Below are 16,919 nucleotides of genomic sequence, written 5' to 3'. Positions count from 1 at the left end.
TCCCAAGATTTATCACGTGGAGGATTTGAACCATTTGGAAGGTGGATTATAGTCTAGAGGGAATTGAGGTGCAAGTGCAGGAGAAATTATGGGAGATGTCTTTGGAACAATGATACCAGGTTTAGGAGTGGTGTTGAATGATGTCAACATGAGGAAGTTGTCAACCATTGTGGACAAGTTGTCAGCAAATACAGCTCAGTCGTTGTTGCTTGTAGATGGAGAGATGGTGTCGAAAAGAGCTATGGTGATAAAGAACCATCTTGCTTTAGATGTTTTACTAACAAAAGAGGGTGGAGTCTGTATAATGCTAAAGGTCCAACAGTGCTGCACTTATATAAATGACAATAGTAAAGATCTGAGGAAGTATATAAGCATCATCACTGAGATACATCACGAGGTGCATGACCTAGCCACAGAAGGAATTTGGGATAAAGTGGGAAAAGGATTTGGTAAGGTAGGAAGTTGGTTTGCGTCCCTAGGAAAGGTAATTCTTGGGTACATCTTGAAGTCTATCATTATAGTGGTGGTTTGTGTGATTTTGTTGTGGGGATTGGTGAGGATTTACAAGTGGCATAGGGCTAATAGAATTGAAAGACCTCTTAGAGAGCAAGAGAGGAGAATGGAAAGACTGCAAGACAGTCACTATGAAAATATTAAGAGCCTAGAGAAGTTCCGACAGGGTAGGATGGCTACAAGCTCTGTTTAGGTTGGTTCTTTCTCCAGGGAGTGTGATTTGTTGTGATGTCACTAGTCATCAGAGGGGGGAACTGATAGAGCATGATGTTGCTCTAAAATTGTAGGGGTGCATCATAATTAGCGCTCCCGGTTTTCCGTTTAAATGGATTTTTACATATAAATACAGACGGAAAACAAGTTTTCCTTTGTCTGTATTTATATGTAAAAACGGGAAAATACTACTGCCATGCTCCAGCAGAGTTGCCTCACCAAGCCCTCTTCCTGATTCCAGGGCTGTGCCTGCCTACAAGTAATATCAAAAGTTTTTGTTGATGCCCAGCCATTTATTTCCGGGGTTCCGTTCAGCCCCTGGAGTGAGCTCTTCACCAGCCATTAGTAAACAAAATAGGTGCCTTCGGGGAAGAGGGGAGGGGGTGGGGCTGGAGTCAGTGGTGTATGCAGTTTTGCGGGTGGCAAAAACAGGATTCGAATGCCAGCACCCCCTAAGGGGGTGCCAAAGCCTAGCTACGTCAGTTGAGTGTTGCCAAGTTTGTGGCCGGACTGCAGAGCAACACTGTGTATGCGTGGCTGCAAGAACAATCTGGCCACAAACTCAAAGCCTTTCTACGCCACTGACTGGAGTGTTTGCAGAGTTTGTGGCTGGACTGCACAGCCCATAACTGTTGCGGTCTCTTCTTTTTTACTGGTCAAGACAAGGACAGTGTCCACTTCTGCTGCCCCCCTCTTTCTTCCTCTTCTTCCCTCTTTCTGCTGTGCTTCTCCTCACTTGTAGAAAACCGTGATTGTTCTTTCATCTCCTTTCCGTCATTCGCTCCTCTGTGAAATGGATCCAAAAAATGAGCAATACGTTTGCTGCAAATGTCTTTGTCTGTAATTTTTCTACACTAAAATGCAGCCTCATGAGGAGAGAAAAAAGGTTTTAAGATGCAAACAATGAATACATAATTAAATAAAACAAGACAGAGTAGTCGCAAAGTGGCCAGTTTGGTTTTATTTATACCCAAACACATTAGCGCCACCTTTCAGACTTTGTAAGTGAAGCACTACTTTTCTTTTCATGTCGTTCGCTTTTCAAGCAAATACACTCATTGATTTTTGAATAATGAGTGTAAAAGCATTATGGTGTCTTCCCTGTGAGTGTTTGCTTTTTTCCAGTACGTTGTTACTTTTTTTCAGGTAGCATATTAGTCTAGTCTAGTGCATATTTAAATTGAGTTGCTTCCAGGTGTTTATAGCGGGGTACAATTGGGTTGTAGCTGAAGTTAGTGTGTTTCTCTCAGTAGGGCGGTATGGTGTTCAGTGAGGGAGAGGATGTGCCACTCTACTGATGACAGAAACTGCAAGGCTCTGAGATAAATGGCTTGTGATAGCACTTTTAAGCGTATTTGGGACATTCTGCAAATGGCAAATTTATCAGATGAATGTATTGTGTTGGCCAATAACGAGTGAATGTGTTCATTGCCAATTTAACTAAATGTGGAAAAATACTAGCTGCCGTGTCAACTTTTGCTTGTAGCAAAAATAAATGTGGATAAATACAGATAAAATGCCCAAAAAATAAATATGGATAAATACAGACGGAAATAGCAAAAAAATAAATACCATAAAACCGGGAGCCCTAATCATAATTATGGATAGTCCGCACCCGCATATATTCAAGTGTTGTATTAACGGGTAATCATTAGAATTGTGTTGTAATAATAAGAATATGCAAGTGATATGATAGAAAGCTATTTCGTGCCATACAGAAAAGAAATGAAATGATGTTTATATTTGAAAGTGTAATCTTTAGTATGCTGCAATTGCTTAACGAAAAGTTTCTGTGTAATTAAATGCATTTTAGTTTAAAGGTGCACCAAGATGAAGATTGCACGAAGAAATAATGTGAAGTGCTTAACACGTATTAATTGTAGATACTGTTGTGCAAGCATTATTAATTTGAGTGTATAATTTGATGTGTAAAGGCCTGAATGTAATGTTCAGCTTAGAAAATGAAAGGCCTATTTGTTTATTCTTACATTGGCCAAACTGTGTAGGTCTGAAAATGTATTTTCTCTGGTGTGCTCTCGCATTTAGAAGTAGTAAGTGGATTTCATGTGTATGCAGGGATGTTCTGTTCTCACGTTTCAGTTGAAGGTGGAAGAAGCTGCCTTTGTTAGTTAGAACTAGCGCCTTTTGTTTTAGGAGTCAGGCATAGAGGAGATTTGCAACAATGTACGGAAAGAAGCGATAATTGGGAGCCGAACCGGTGTTCTTTCTCACTGAGGAGGCCTGGGTACCAAGGTCAACTGAATCCAAATGAGCGTGTTCTACATTTTTGCATTTTGTATTAGGTAAAGCACCCGAGGGAGGAGGGGCAGAAGGAAAAGAAGGAAAGGAAGAGAGAAGGAGACAGGATGAGTTAGGAGAAGGGGTTACACAATTAATTAGAGAATAGTATCTTAGCTAGTCATCTGGATTACATTGTGAATGTGCTTCTTAGGAAGTCTTCACAAGCTGACACCTTTTACTGACTTTGACTGGGAAATGCTATGTAGGGATGTCACTCTAGAGATAGTGTACGGACAGTCTAATGTGTTTTTTTTTCTTTTTTTGTGACAGAGGAAGTTTGACTCATATGTTGGAGCAGCCCTTGCTTGTGTTCTATTTTTGGAATTGTTTATTCTCTTCATGATTCACCAAAGTAGATTAATCAGGAGATTTGGTTTTGTATTAGTTCCTATGTATTTCTACAACCTCGTCTTGAGATGCCTGTATATTCAGTTGTTTTTGGCTTTGTAATAAACCCTCTAAGCTGGAGTTAGAATCTGTAGTCTTCGAGTCCTCAATAGTTTGGAAAGTCAATTGTGATGTGTTATTTCTCCCCTTTACACTTCTCAGCAGGTAAAAAGAGACATCGACCTGAGGTTCCATGGTAATTTTCTGTAGTGGAACCCAGCCTTATCAGTTGGTAGCGAGAGGACGGCTACCTCTGTAGTAAGGGGAGAAGTTAGGGAAAGGTTAGGAAAACCCCATAGAGCCCAAGAGATGGTTGTCCAGAAGATCGAGGGCAGAGACGATGGTGTTTGGCGGAGACCGACAGAGAGTGATGGTGCTGTGGAAGCAGCAGTTCGCGGAGGAGTGAGTATGAATAGGGATGTTGTTAGATTGCGGTGATGATTTGAGTGTGTGATGTCTTGCAGAGTTGGAATGAAAGTTGAGTGATTGTGGTTTCGGACTGTGAGCTCGCGCGGTTCATGTGATTTTTGATGTCAGGCTCGATGAGTAGCCTAAGATCCCGGGATAGATAGATTGTGGTGTAGAAGACACCCAGAGCCGTATTTGTTGACCATTCATTGTGGGAGTCATCCCCAAGACAGGGAAAGAGAGAGTGAGTGTCTGAGTGACCAACGCAGGTTGTGGGTTACTGTGTGTGTAAAATCAAGTGATTGGATCCCACCAACTGTTTATGTGACCGTCCGGCCGTACGTGGGCAGATGGTCGAGGGCAGTTGTCCGGTTGTTTCGCAGACAGACAATTGTCGGATTGAGGTGGACAATTACGAGTGACTGTCCAGTCGTTTCGTGGACAGACAGTTACTTGTTGTATAAGTGAGACGTGCAAGAGTGTTAGAAGATGAATTGTGAAGGAGGGGAACTGCTGCATGAGGAGGAAGAGTGACGTTGAAGTGTGCCGCGCTGTGATAGGTCGGTTAGTATAGAGCCACGCTGGTATTGGTGCATAAACATCAGGAAGTAAAATGAAAACACTGTGGGTAAAAGAGTTGATTTACATCAGGAAATGTTTTAAGGTGTTACGAGATCTTTGTAGGGGAGATAGAGGTGTAGTAACTCGAGTGGGGGAAGAAGCACCACCTGAGGATACCCCAGCTCTTTATATGGCTATGAATGTAGGGCTCCATCCTATACTTTGGCTTCAGAATTGGCAAAAGATGACTGAAAAGAAGGGAGATTTGGCTTTCCCACACTATGGTTCATTCAGATTTGATGTGTTGTATCCCTTGAAGTCAGTGATGGCTGCATTGGGAATTTTGCCTAGACCAACTCAGTTTGAGGCGCTGGATGCATGGATAAGAGCAGCGCATGCATGGAAAAGAGATCGAAGTCAGGAAAGGGTGAAGAAATTGATCAGGGCATTTCAGGATGCACGGTGGGATGCAGTGACGAAAAGATGGAGGGTAAACACTATCGAGGGAGATAGAATATTTCCGTTACTAGTAAAAGTAGGAGATGCCCAAAAGAGAAGAGGAAGGTGATAGTGACACAGATGACAATCTTTTGGAGAGGTTGTTGGCAGAACGTCCCTAAGATTTGGAAGCAGGGACGGGAGCTTCTACAGGGGAAATGGAGGAGCCACAGACAAATCTTACTGTGGGAGTAAGAGGAAGGATTTCAGCAGGAGCAGAGATAACGAGGATACAACCATTGAGAGGAATGGAGGCAAATGAGGTTAACCCAGTTACCAGACTGCCCGAATCTCTTACATTACCGGTCAATATTGGCCCTATAGTGTCAGTATACGATCCAGAGCTGATATTTTATTTATTTTTTTATTTTTATTTATAAAGTTTTATATAGCGCGAACATGACCCATGAGGGTATCAGAGCGCTTTACAATACAGAGTTATTAAACATTAGATGATTGGGGTAATATACATACATTCGATATTCGCCATTCAATACAAAAGAGGTAGACTGTGGTATATGGATAGCATAGGTGCCTAGTAGTCAAACAATTAAAGTCTTAGGATGTGAATTTGAACATTAGAAGCATTTTTACTTTTAGGATAGGTAATGTAAGTTTAGTACGGTCAGCAATGGGAGAGGGTACTGGTTCCAGAGGGAACGGGAAAGTGAATGGAAGTGGTCACCCTTCGAGGTCCATAGAATCAAGTATGCCATTGCCAGCCACAGCAGATCGCTCAAGGGGACAGGTGGAACAGAGAGCACCGAGGACAGGGTCCTTAGCTGATTCACGCTCTGACTTGAGGATGTGGGAACCCCCAGTGAGAGGCCCTAGTGGAAGGATGATGGGAAGTAACAGTTGGGGAGTTTCGGGGAGTAAATCTGTCTCACAGAATTTAATGGAAGGAAATCAGCGGGAAGATCAGGGTTGTGAGAGTGGAGAGTCAAGTAGTGTGTCGAGTCGAGGGACAATTAAAGCTGATCTGAGGGCTAAGGTGCTGGATGTGGTAAGATTAAAGGCAGAAGTGGAGGAGATAATTAGTGGGAATTTGCCTTCGGAAAGGATCGAACTCTATGAGCCAGATGAATTGCTGTTTGTGGCAAAGGATGTAACTCGCAAGGCTAGGAAAGCACATGAGAAATTGACAGAGTTGGCATGATGTGGATTTGTCTAAAACAAAAATGTTACAGGGAAACCATAGGTTAAATTACAGTGATCAGGAACTAGAAGAGAAAAGAGTCATAGGGTTGAAAATGCACATTCGAGAATTAATCATAGGAATACGTGCGTGGAGAATGCTTGACAAGTGGGAAGAAAGATGAAGAAGAGTGCCAGGAAGAGTATAGGGGAAACACCACCTCCAGGTGGAGGAACAATGAGAGTAGAGGCCTTTCCATTGCGAGAGATACCGTGTGGAGGGTATGTGCATATGCCCTCGAGTAGAGGTGACTTAGCATCGTTTACCAAAGATTTTCCTCGGCTCAGGGAAAAACCTGTTGAATGGTAAAAGCAAGTTGATCGGTTTGTCAAAATTTAAAAAGTACTGTGGATTCATTTGAATACGTTGTTTGATATTGTGGTATCAAGTCATTTGGGGTCAGCTTGCAAAATTGCTGTTGATTGGCCGTCTTCAGAACCTGAGCGAGATTCGGTTACACATAGTCCTTCACCTGTGGGCATGAAAATGTACGAGCAAATAATCACATGTTTGCAATCTAAGATTTCACCACAAGATATTGATTGGGTTAAGATGGACAGGACTGTTCACGAGCCAAAGGAGACTGTGTATGCATATTGGGAGAGGCTCTTACAAGCCTTCAAGCAGTACAGTGGGTTGGATATGCTTGACCCGAAGGATATGGGACAGTTCGTCTCCAAATTTGTGTTTGGATAGAAACCAGAAGTTAACCTTATGATTCAGCAACACTTGATTTGCTGGCAGAATAAATCCGTGGATGAAATCTTGCGGTATGCCAGATACTGTAGCGATGAAGTGGACTCGAAGTACAGGATGCTTAAGGATAAGCTGATGTTGGTTCAAATGCAGAATGCAGAGAAGGAAGATCAGGCCCAGACTAATGGAGGAACGCTAGGAAGAAGGCAGGGAAATAATCAAGGAGGGACTCAGAATGCATCAGGTCAGGGAAAAGGGTAACCCATAGATCCTAAGACAGGAGTAGATGTGGTTACCTTAAAGAAGACCACTGTATGTCATAACTGTCATAAGATCAGGCATTGGAGGCGTGAGTGTAGATCGAATCCAGCTAATCAGATTCAGCAGTAGGAAGTGGTGCAGGCGTCTGAGGTCGTCAATACAATGACAAGACCCAGATCTGTACAAGTGGGGACAATAGGTCCACAGGTACAAGTTCCCCAGCCGCCAAGAATTCTACAGGGACCCCGAACTGACCAACAGATGCCTTTTATTGAGACCTTTGATGAACTAGGTTCAGACCCATCGCAATGAAGTTGTCTAAGGGGGAGGAAGACTATACACTTGGAGCGACTTTGGAGGTACCGTATGTAGTGGCGTATGTTGATTGTCACCCAACTACCTTCCTGGTTGACACGGGTGCTACACGCTCCACTGTAAGATCTGCAGTGGTTCCCAACTTACCCCTCTCGGGACAATCAATTCAAGTTGTAGGAGTGGCGAACAAGAAAATGACTAATCCTTTGACTGAACCAATACCTGTGAGAATAGGGATCTTCCAGGATCGACACCAATTTGTGGTATGTGACTCAAGTGCAGTCTGTCTGTTGGGTCGTGATCTCTTGTGTAAGTTAAACTGCACCATCTATTGTACACCCAAAGGAGTAGAGCTGCAGACTAGTGATGATGATGCTCCCTTTAAGGTTGTAGATCAGAATGTGTGTATAGAGCTATTGCCTATGTTGACAGTTGATGAACTTCCACTCGACCTGAGGGACTCAGTCTCTTTGGACATATGGTATTTCATGGGGGAAGAGATAGGACTGATCAAGGGAGTTGAGCCAGTTAAGATTCAAGTCAAACCTAATGTTGAGTTCCCAAGAACACCTCAGTATAATTTGTCACCGGAGACGATTGCAGGAATCAAGCCTGTGAATGAGTCTATGATCGAACAGGGAATCCTGAAAGAGATAATGGGGAGTCCATGTATCTCACCAATTATGGGATTGCAGAAACCAAGTTGGAAGTGTATGATTGTGCAAGACCTGCGCAAGGTCAATACGATTGTGGTCCCATGTTGTCCAGTGGTACCGAATCCAACTGTGATCCTGTTTCAGATCCCATGTGAAGCTGAATGGTTCACTGTGATCGATCTGTGTGAGGCATTCTTTTCGATACCTCTGCATGAGGAAAGCCAAGTTTGTTTGCATTCCGGCTGGAAGATCGTGTGTTAACATGCTGTCGTATCCCACAAGGCTATACAGAGAGCCTTCGATCTTTAATCAGCTCTTGAAAAAGAACCTAGAGAGTCTTGTACTCCCACAGATTTTAGTTCTCGTAAGGTAAATTGACGATCTTCTGATTGCGTCTGAGACTGAGGATGCTTGCAGGATTGATACTGTTGCCTTACTGAACCATCTGGCAGAGAATGGACACAAGGTGTCCCCAAACAAGTTACAGTACTGTTTGCCTGAAGTTCAGTATTTTGGTCATAGAATAGAAAAGGCAAAAGGAAGGTGACACCAGATCGAATAGAGGCGATTATGAAAATGATGGTGCCCACCACACAGAAGGAAGTCTGAATGGTTTTAGGAATGATTGGATAGTGTCGTCAGTGGATTCTGAACTTTTCCTTGAAGGCAGAGCCTTTACAGAGGCTGACGCACAAGGATGTGAATAACCCATTACCCTGGGATCATGACTGTTTAGTAGCATTTTTGGAGTTGAGAGAGGATCTATGTTGTGCTCCAGCTCTGGGGATGCCAGACTATAACAAGTCTTTTTCACTGTTCTGCTATGAGCGAGAAGGTTGTGCTTTATCAGTCCTAACTCAGAGTCATGGAGGGGTCCGTAGACTAGTTGCCTACTTCTCAACTACTTTAGATCCAGTAGCTTCAGCGTTGCCCAGATATCTCAAATCTGTTGCTGCAACAGGTGTCAGCATTGAAAGATGCGAAAGTATTGTAATGGGTCATCCACTTACAGTTTATCTTCCACATTCAGTAGAGCTCCTGATGACGAGAACCAAGACACAACATATAACAAACAATAGACTCACCCGTTATGAGCAGGTTATACTTGCCTCAGAGAATCTGACTTTGAAACGATGTACTGTTTTGAATCCAGCTACTTTAATGCCTGTGTCAAATATTGCTGATGAAGAATGTGAGGACCATGTCTGTCTCGATGTGACTGAACTTTGCACCAAACCGAGACCTGACATTGCAGATGAACCTCTACCTGAGTCCGATGAAGTCTTTTTCGTAGACGGTTCATGCTTAAGGGACAATGCAGGTCATTGAGAGCAGCATTTGCTGTGTGCATCATTTCTGAAGGGTCAGAATCTCCCATTAGGAACAGGGAATATGCAAGACAATTGTTAGAAACTTTACAACGTCCACAAAAAATTGCGGTGGTAAAATGTACAGCCCATGGGAGGGGAAATGACTTTGTTTCTCTGGGGAATAGGTATGCCGATGAAGTTGCCCGTTTTTGTGCTGAACAAGGGTGCATATTCACTGGAGATCATACAGGAGATAGCCAAGAAGGAACTGAGCTCAGCCTGATGTTAGCCATGGCAGACACTTGGGATGAGCTTAAGCGTCTGCAGGGAAAGTCTTCAGAAGAGGAAAGAGCTGTGTGGATAAGAGCAGGATGTAAAATAGGAGATAAAGGGATTTGGATTTCAAATGATGGTTGAGCAGTGTTGCCAGATGATTTATTAAGTCCTATGGTGAGACAGATCCATGGAGCAGTGCATCTTGAAAGAGATGCTATGGTGCGAGTGTTCAGGCAGACGTGGTATAATCCACGGTTTCGAGCGTTTGCTGAAACAGTGTGTCATAGGTGTGTCACGTGTCAGCAGATAAATGCTGGAAAGAAGACTGTGGTTGCCTTAAATCATATTGGCAGGTCTGGAGGGCCTTTCAACAGAATACAGCTCAATTTTATTTAAATGCCTAGGTGCAATGGGTTGAGGTATGTTCTGGTTGTGGTGTGTGTTTTCTCATGATGGGTGGAAGCTTATCCGACGAGAAGGTGTGATTGCCTTACAATAGCAAAGCTGTTGCTTAGGGAATTGATCCAGAGGTTTGGTTTTCCAACCTCATTGGCGTCAGATAGAGGAACACATGTCCACAGTGAAATCATGAAGTTACTTTGTGCTGCTTTGAACGTTGACCAGAGGCTGCATTGTAGCTATCGACCAGAGGCTTTTGGGATCATGGAACAGATTAATGTGACTTTGAAAATGAGAATGGCAAAAGTGTGTTCGTCTACGTCTTTGAAATGGCCAGATGCGTGGCCCCTGGTGTTGATGAGTAGTCCCAGTACACCTGATAGGAGGACAGGTCTTTCACCCCACGAAATCATGATGGGGAGGGCTATGAGGTTACCAGCAGTGCCATCGACAGCCTTGATGAACATCACAGATGATCTGATCCATGACTATAGAAAGGGACTGACTGATGTGGTCCGTTCTGTGTCTCATCAGGTAGAAGCTGCAACTCCCCCGACCTCGAGAGACCTCTGCCATGACCTGTGTCCGGGCGATTGGTTGCTTGTCCGTAAGCACGTGAGGAAAAGCTGGCTTGATGCCCGTTGGTGAGGTCCTTACCAGGTAATTCTGGTGACGAATACGGCGGTGAAGTGTGGAGGCTTACCGAACTGGATACACGCCCCCCACACACTCAGAGTTCCAGAACCCCTGGAAGAAACAGCCCCTTTCACAGACAAGAATCCAGTGGTAGCAGCAGGGCCACTCGAGAGGGCAAGCCAAACTGTGGGGGTTTCTGAAGAAGCTGGTCCACCAGACCAAGCTGAGGAGGGTTACGCTACACAAGACCCAGGTATTGACTCTGAGGGAGAAGGTAATGTTGCGAATGATATAGAGTCAGACTCAGCTGAAGTAACTGGTGTGCAAGAGGGTCGGGCAGAGGAGGAAAGCTGACGCCATAGGAGAGTCATGGACTGGGAGACAAAGAAGGCTGAAACTAAGACTAGCTCCTAAGAGAGATCTTGCTCCAGTGTCAGAGACGTCAGAATCCAAATTGAGTGAGGTAGAGCAAGCTCCAGAGGGTCCAAGGAGATCGAGGAGTAAGAGTGCCTTGTCAAAAATACTCTGCCCGGAGGGAGGAGCCTAGCGCCTGACCAAGATGGCCGCGTGAGCCTTGAGCTCCCGCGACCCTCGCGCCCTCCTGCAATTATCCTGTCCTAAATCCTGATTTTCATGCACGGAATCCTGCAGATGAGTCACAGCTGGGGCGATTGACGTTGTCCGGGCTAAGATCGCCCACCGGGAACCGAAGTTGTGCGTGGCGGAAGATTGCGGCCTACCTCCGAAGGATGCCAGGGGCTTGCGTTGGCAGGATGCCCGGCCACTAATTGAACAACAGCGGCCTCGGGAGGTGTGAACTGGCGGACGGGTGCCGCTGCACTTTCACTTTCGCTTTCTCGCCCTTTGCTTGCTCTGGGTCGGGAGTGCTTCATGCCGGTCCCCTGCTGTCTGGAAGATCTCCGCTCGGCCCTGGCTGGCTGTTGACGTCCTAGTTGACCCTGTTTCCTCTGGCTGAGTGAGGGACGTCTTTTTGCGACTGACCGTCCTGCTGTTCGAGATGTCGACCAAATCGGAGGCAGACAAGTCGAAGTCTAAGACTACCAGGCGGGGAGGCTATACCCAATCCAACAATACGGATCGCTATGCCCAGCAGAAGGGGTCGCCTGGTGGATCGGGACAGTCTCTGGAAGCACAGAAGGCCGATTCATCCCCAGCCTCGGAGTTATCATTGCAGGATATCAGGGGGGCGATAGATGGGATGCAATCTTCGATTGGGCGACAATTCGAGACCCTGGCGCAAAAGGTGGACATGATCTTGGTTGATGTCAACTTGATTCGCGCGGACCTGGGCAAAACCAATGAGCGGGTCAAGTCCCTGGACCTCAAGACTACTGGTCTCGCGGACGATGTCTCGGAACTCCAGGCTGAGGTTCGTAAGCTACGAACCGCGAATGACCTCTCCGCCCGCCGGCTCGAAGACTTTGAAGGTCGGGCCCGGCGCAACAATGTGCGCCTTATTGGGGTCCCGGAAACTTCGGAGGAGCTCTCCGTGGATTTACTCGTCGAGGACTTGGTGGTGAATCATCTTGCGCCTAAGGGCCTTGGCAAGTTTTTTGCGGTGGAGCTGGCTCACCGAGTGCCTGGCGGACAGCCTAAGGTGGGAGCCCCCCCGCGGCCGATTGTCGCCCGGATCTTTAATTTTCGGGATCGAGACGCTATCCTGCAAGCATCGAGGGTGACAGGCCCGGTGCCTTTTCAGAATGCCTCTGTGAGCTTTTATCCTGACTTCACCCAGATGGTGCAGAAACAGAGGCAGAGTTTCCTGGGGGTGAAGCGGCGGCTTAGGGAGATGGACCTGAAGTATGCCATGCTTTTCCCTGCCAGGCTACGTGTGGTGTATGAGGATCGGACTTTCTTCTTCGAATCACCGGACATGGCGGGGGACTGGTTGGATGCGCTCCCTCGGCGACAGCCCGGCCGGGACCGTGTGGATGGAGCGGAAGGCGACCGGGATGGACAGAAGTGATACCCCCGGTGTCGGTCTGTTTTGACTCAGCCCCGGACAGTGACTCGTACCCTACTGCAGTAATGGGAGGGCGGCGGGGGGAAGATAGGAGCTCTTTCCTCCCTTGGGGTACTTTCTGTAGATTTGTTTTTGATAGGGCGACAGGCACACTGCAAGTTGTGGGGGCTTAGTAAGCTGACGCAGGGGTGCAGGGAGGGGGGGGGATTCGGGATGTTGGGGTTGTTGTTGGGGGTTGTTTTTTTCTTGCAAGGCGTAGCAATGGTTGTCAGTATTGTCCGTTCGTGGTTCTCCGGGGGGGGGGTGGAGATCTCTTTGTGTTTGGGGATGGGGCATAGGGGCTTAAACGTAATTAGCTGGAATGTCAATGGCTTAGGGGATCGTATTAAACGGGGGATAGTCCTGCAATTCTTGAAACGGACCTCGCCAGATGTGGTCCTCCTGCAGGAGACCCACCTTATAGGGAATACATGTTATGCACTTAACAGGAAGGGTTATAAATTCATTGCTCACTCGGGGTTTTCCTCGGGCTCCAGGGGTGCGGGCATACTTGTTAGAGCTTCCCTTCCATTTCAGGTTGACTCCACCATCGCTGATGACAGGGGGCGCTTTGTGGCTGTGGCGGGGAGGTGGGAGGGCAGAACATTGGTATTGGTTTCTGTTTATGTCCCTCCTGCCCTGCAGCCTCCACGTTTGCTGATCTGGGCAAGGCCTTGTTGGAACTCCCCGAAGGGATGCTAGTGGTGGGAGGAGACTTCAATGCGGTTGGGTCTGGAATGCTAGATAGGTACCCGCCCAGGGACACCGGGGGTGCTCAGAAGTGGCTCCCCGACTTTATAGATACTTTTGGTCTGGTAGACTGTTGGAGGCTACGGCACCCCACTCAGAGACAATATACCTTTCATTCCGGGGCCCACGGGAGTCTCTCTCAGATCGATTACCTGCTCACTCTGGCTGCGCACACCTCATTGGTATCTGAGGCTAGGCACATGGCACGGGGCATTTCTGATCATTCGCCGGTGTGGGCCCGTCTGGATATTGGCCGGGTGGTGGGGGGCAGGGTGGCTCCCATTAACCCCTGGTACTTTCGTGACCCCAAGCTGCGCAGTGCGTTGCTGAAGACAGTTGATCACTATTTTCAAGATAATCAGGGTTCAGTTGAATCGGCGGTGTCTTTGTGGGAAGCTTTTAAGACTGTATTGAGAGGGGAGGCCCTCTCCTTGGTAGTGGCCGCCAAGCGGCGGAGAGACGCCGAGGTGACACAAGTAGAGGACGAGATAGCGGCTTTAGAAGTGGCTTTGGAAGAGGATGTTGCAACGGCCACACTGCATAATTTGAGCTTGAAGCAATTGGAATATAGGGATCTGGTGATGAACGCTGCCAAGACCCTCAATAGGGAGCAGCAGGGTCGATTGTACGATGTTGGTGATAAGGCCGGGAAATTGCTGGCGTGGTTGGATAAAAAAGAGCGTGTTAATCGAGTGGTGCCGGAGTTGTCGATGGATGGGGGAGAGGTTGTCACTGACCCCGACGGTATAGTTCAGTGTTTCTCGGACTATTTTCGTACGGTATACACTTCGGTCTCGGATAGGCCGACTGAGGACTCGTGTGACCTTCTGCGTGATATCGCTCTGCCCTGCCTTTCTGCCATTGATAGGGATGACCTCGATATAACTGTAGACGAAGTGGCGTGTGCTATCCGTGCGTTGCGCTCCGGTAAGGCCTCGGGCCCAAATGGTCTGCCGATTGAGCTGTATAAGCTTCGCCCGGATAAGTTGGCTCCTCACCTGCGCGCCATGTTCGTGGAGGCGCGGGTGAATGGGTTTCTTCCGCTTGATCAACGGCTGGCGACGATTGTGGTCATACATAAAGACGGCAAGCCCCGGGACAAGTGTGGCTCCTATCGGCCGATATCACTTCTCAACGCCGAGCCGAAAATCCTTGCTAAGATCCTTGCTAACCGCCTGGTCCGGGTGCTTGGCGACTTGATCCACCCGGATCAGTCGGGTTTTATCCCGCACCGTAACACTGCACTGAATCTTAGACGTCTCCATGGAGTGATTGCTAGGACGGGCACGATGCGAGAGCCGGCTATTGTGGCGTCCCTCGATGCCACGATGGCCTTCGATACTGTGGGCTGTGCTAGCCAAGTTCGGCTTTGGGCCTGGATTTGTAGGCTGGGTGAGGTTGCTCTATGAGGGGCCTCTTGCTAGCGTCGTGGTGAACGGGCGGGTGTCGACACCGTTCGAGCTCGGGAGAGGCACCCGGCAGGGTTGTCCCCTGTCGCCGTTGTTGTTCGCCCTTGCTCTTGAGCCGCTGGCGGCGTGGATACGATGGCACCCCGATATACGTGGGATTCGTTGGTCGCCTGACCACGAAGACCGTATTTCACTTTACGCCGACGATATTCTGTTATACCTCGCCTCGCCTCAGAAATCTCTTATAGTGGTTTGTGACGTCTTGACTTCTTTCGGTAGGAACTCTGGTCTTGTCATCAATTGGGGGAAGTCATATTTGTATGTCCTGTGTGGGGATGTCCCGCCTGTCCCGCGCAACTGCTCAATCCAGATAGCCCAGCAGGGTTTTTTGTACTTGGGGATTTATATTTCCACCGACCCCATTTTACGATATGAGAGGAACTTGCTCCCTCCCTTGGCACGTCTGCGACGGGACGTGGCGGGCTGGCGGCGGTTGCCGCTTTCCCTCCTTGGCCGTGCCGCCCTGTTTAAAATGATGTCTCTTCCCCGTTTCCTCTATGCCCTGCAGAATACCCTTGACTTGGTCCCGGCCAGTTATTTCCGTGAGGTTGAAAGCCACCAGCGCGCGCTATTGTGGGAAGGGCGTCCGCGCATAGCGATTGCTAAGTTGACGCTTCCATGGTATGACGGTGGTATCGCGCTTCCAGACATTCGACGTTATTATTGGGCCACTCAGTTGAGCGCGATTAACCATGGTGTATATGGTCCGGCGCTGAGCCCCGGCTTCGCCATGGACCGATGGTTACTACGTGGGGGTAATTACCACAGGGCGTTGTACTCGAAGTCGTCGGACTTAACCCTTACAGGGCCCACCAGGGTGGCCGTGCATGTATGGAAGGTGGCGACGGATTTACTGGGCTGGAAGGGTAAGCTTACCCTTGCCACCCCTTTGTTTGACTCTGATATTCTGGGAAAGCTTTGGCATACAAAAGGGTTTGAGAAATGGGACCTGATCGGCATATCCACGGTTGGAGACCTTTTGGTAAAGGGTAGGATAAAGTCATTCGAGGAGCTGCAGAAGGAATATGAGCTAGGGAGCACGGAGTTCTTACGATACGCTCAAGTGTGCCACGCCTTGCGGTCAGTCCTTGTAGAAGGGGAGAAGGTGCCTGAGTCCTCTCCGTTAGAGGACCGGATCCTGGATGGCCATGTGCCAGAGAGTACGATCTCGCTCATTTATAAGAAACTAATTAATGTTCGGGCGGATCTTCTACTAGGGTTGCGCGAGCAATGGACCAGGGATGGCCTCGAACTCGATGATGAGGATTGGCATTATGCAGTTTCTTCTCCCAAAGAGGTCGCGATCCCCGCGCGCCTGCAGCTGGTGCAGCTTAAAATACTCCATAGGGTCTACGTGACGGGGCCCAGGCTGGTCCATATGGGTTTCTCTAAGGAGGGCTTATGTAAGAGAGGCTGTGGTATGGTGGGCACCTTCCTACATATTATTTGGGAATGCGGTGCGATTATGGAGTTTTGGAAGCGAATCCACGCTGTGATGGGGGAGGTGACGGGCATCGTCATGCAGCCTGAGGCGCGGTGTTGTCTCCTGAATGTTTGGGGTCCTACTGACCACGACGCGGCACAGACTCAATGGGTGACCCTAGGGAACATGGTAGCCAAGCGCGACATCGCTCGTCTGTGGGGCTCTACTAGACCTCCTACATTGACAGCGTGGATGGAAAACATGGATTGGAGCATGTTTAGGGAGAAGACAGTGTATTGTGCTCGAGGGCGCCCTCGGAAATGGCACTCTGTATGGGGGCGATGGAACCAGTACAGAGGGGGCATATGCCTGCCCCCAGACCCGGACCCGCCTGAGGAGCAGCTCTCCCCTTAGCTTTCTTTCCGGCTTTGTACTTCTTGCTGCTATATGTTTGTCTTCTTGAGTCTCTGACTTCCCCTCCTTTCCCTGGCTATCGACCTGTGTCTGTTGGACGAAATGGGGCTCGCTCCCCCTGATGGGAACCCTTTTTATGCTTTCAGTACTTATCGCCTTGCTTGTGTTTAGGTTTGGGTTTGTGTTTATTTAAAACTGAACCTTTAACTCTC

This window comes from Triturus cristatus, chromosome 6 (assembly GCF_964204655.1).
Source record: "Triturus cristatus chromosome 6, aTriCri1.1, whole genome shotgun sequence".
Lineage (NCBI taxonomy): Eukaryota > Metazoa > Chordata > Amphibia > Caudata > Salamandridae > Triturus > Triturus cristatus.
Note: the sequence above shows the minus strand (reverse complement) of the source record.